Source organism: Notechis scutatus, chromosome 1, assembly GCF_049901735.1.
Source record: "Notechis scutatus isolate UNSWTSFEM ecotype Mainland chromosome 1, rNotScu1.2, whole genome shotgun sequence".
Lineage (NCBI taxonomy): Eukaryota > Metazoa > Chordata > Lepidosauria > Squamata > Elapidae > Notechis > Notechis scutatus.
Window position 1 is genome coordinate 133,893,808 of NC_142009.1, and position 3,031 is coordinate 133,896,838.

A 3,031-nucleotide genomic window follows, 5' to 3' on the forward strand; every position below is an offset into this window, starting at 1 on the left:
GGGTATGTGGGAAGCAGGCCCAAGCACTGTGAGGGCCCAGCAGGGTGGGAATGGAGACAGGTGGTGGGATGCTGCAGTGACCCTGGGGTTGGTCGTAAGGGTGGATGACCATAGGAACACAGTTGTCGTAACTTTCAAACAAGCTTGTATGGAATATTGGGGTGTCTGTGGTCTGTTCGTTAAGTCATTTTTCAGTGCAGTGTAATTTCATATGGTCACTAAATGAAAGGTTGTGATTTCCTAGGACTACCTGTATTTTGTGCTGGGTCTTAGATGCCAGATGTGTTAGGTGTTACCCAAATTAAGAATACCAATTCTTCATAGGCCCCTGGGTCCGTGTTCAAACTGTAACTCTGGCTTTCAGTGCAGAGAGAGGCTACTTGGTTTATAAATAGCCCAGCCACCTTGAATCCTAGAATTGGAAGGGGTCATTTTAACTATAAGGTCCACTGCCCTGCTCAGTGAAGGCATTTGAAGAAAAGTATCTCTGAGATACTCTGTGGATCATTTTTTTGTCTCCTTTTATCACTACGTTTTCTTTCGCATAGTCAAAATCTCTTACTCTGGTACTGCAGTGAACCTGTTTGGGGATTGGCACTCACCCACCAGAATTGTTAAAGGGAGTAGTTAGAATAAGAGGGCAGTAACTAAATATTTTAAAATCTAGGTATTCTTGGACTATGTATAGCTAAATATGCCAGACATAACTGAATCAGTGTGCAGCTTTCAAGCTAATGTTGGATAACCATTTGTCTGGAATGGTATAGGGCAGAGGTCCCCAAACTTGGCAACTTTAAGACTTGTGGACTTCAACTCCCAGAATCCCCCAGCCAGCATAGCATATCATAGCAAAGCTGGCTGGAGAATTCTGAGAGTTAAAATCCACAAGTCTTAAAGTTGCCAAGTTTGGGGACCCTTGGTATAGGGTCTTTTTTAGCAGGGCTTGGACTAGAAGCTCTCCAAGGTTCCTTCCAACCCTGTTATTAATTCATTGCAAAGGGTTGGGGCTAGTGAGAATCTGTGTACTACTATGGTAGTTCTGCTAGACTCTACTGTACAATCTTAGTTTGTCTGTTTATAACCTTCAGATGGGTGAAACAGTGCATCACAGAACAACATTTTTTGAATCAACATACTTCAAATGAGCTAACTTGAATCCAAATACAGGATCCATGACTCCAGTGGGATCAATATTGGGCAAAGTTGTGGCTGCTTCAACACTGTCATAGTCATGGGATTGTAATTTCCAACACTCCCTGCCAGTTTTCCTCAGTAAAAGTCAATGGTGAAACCAGCAGGAAGTTGGAGGTTGTTTCTGTCTCATCATGCCTTTGCCAATTCTGTTAATCATTTATTTTCTACGTTTAGGTAAGGAAATATCTCTGAAATGATGAGGCCCGGGTTGTTTAATAGCATATTTCATCAGAAATCTGATATAAATCGAACAATTTTGTTCCATCCCAGAATTAAGATAGTGAATGGTGTCATGCAAGAGTTAGAAACAATGGGAGATCCTTGTCTTTGAACATTTTTTTTCTTTGTACAGTAGTGCAGAGCATGTTCATATTGATAAAATATTTTTGGAACTGCTATATCAATAGATAGCATGTTGTACTGCAGCATGGGAAATTGATGGCTGTCCAAATGTTGAACTACAGCTTACGGTAGCTATAGCGATGAAGATTATGAGGCTATGCCAACAATGCAGCAAGTGGGGTGGTGATAATATGTGCATCATGACATGGTTGTGCAATTGATACAAAATGTGCAATTGAACTGTGGTATCGCAATGGTTAAAATGCAGTATTGCAGGCTAATTCTGCCTACCGCCAGCAATTTGATTCTCACCAGCACAAGTTGACTCAGCCATCCTTCCGAGGTCGGTAAAATGAGGACTCAGATTGGAGTCAATATGCTGATTCTGTAAACTGCTTAGAGAGGGCTATAAAGCACCATAAAGCAGTGAACACTGTATAAGTGTAAGTGCTACTGCTATTACTTGTGTCAGGTCATGAAGTAAAATTAAAGTATGTCATTTGTGAAATTTGTATTATAATGTCATAAGAAACCCAATGTTATTTTGATGGCATCTTATCTATTAGGTATGTATATTTTGTTATTAGCTCAGCAGTATCTCGAAAACCACTGCTTTCTTCACTGCAACAGTACAAACTTGCCATCTATTAACTACAGAACCGAGATTAATTACTTAGTTTGCAATTAGAAAAGAATGAACAATGCTGATTAAAATCTCCAAAAATTATCAATCAGATCAATGAAAATTGCATGTAAATTTTTGTTTCCATTCATGCATTTCCCATCATTAGTCATGTGCAAATGTGTTCTTGAGGCTATGAATATTGCCCTTCTTGTTGGTCTTGATACATTTTATTTTTTTGGCTGGAAGAATAAACCTGTTCCACAGTGATTGCTCAAGCATCTCAGGGATTCAGAGGGTAATTCCCTTTGTGTGATACATTCCTCTCTAAATAGCATACTACCCAGAGATTAGCAGCAAAATACTCCAGCCCCCCCCTTTTTTGGGGGGTACAGAAAGGCTGCAAAATCTGCTTCATCTTTTTCATCAATGCCAAGTTAAGGCAGCAACTTGTTCTCTCTGGAATGGATCCAGAAGCTCAAAATTCAGGAATGAATAACTAACCCCTTTCTTAATAGAATTTACACAGTATCTTGCAGAGGGGAGGGAGGGAGGGAGAGGGAGAGAGAGAAAGAGTGTATTGGAGTACAGCAAAATGTTTCAAAGATTATATGAATGAATGTTATTCACTATGACAATTACACCTTTCTTAAGTTATTTAGGAAGAATTGTATTTATCTAACTGGACTTGTTGCCCTTGTTCTTTCTTGTGGCTAGGAACCGCACAAAGCTGCGCGTTTACACTATTAAATGCAAACAAAAGTTATAGAAATAATTGCTCCAGCAGACGTTTAAGACCCCCACAATCCTCTTTTATCAAATTCAGTGATGTGCTCCTTTGTGGATACAAAAAAATAACAGAACATCCATTAC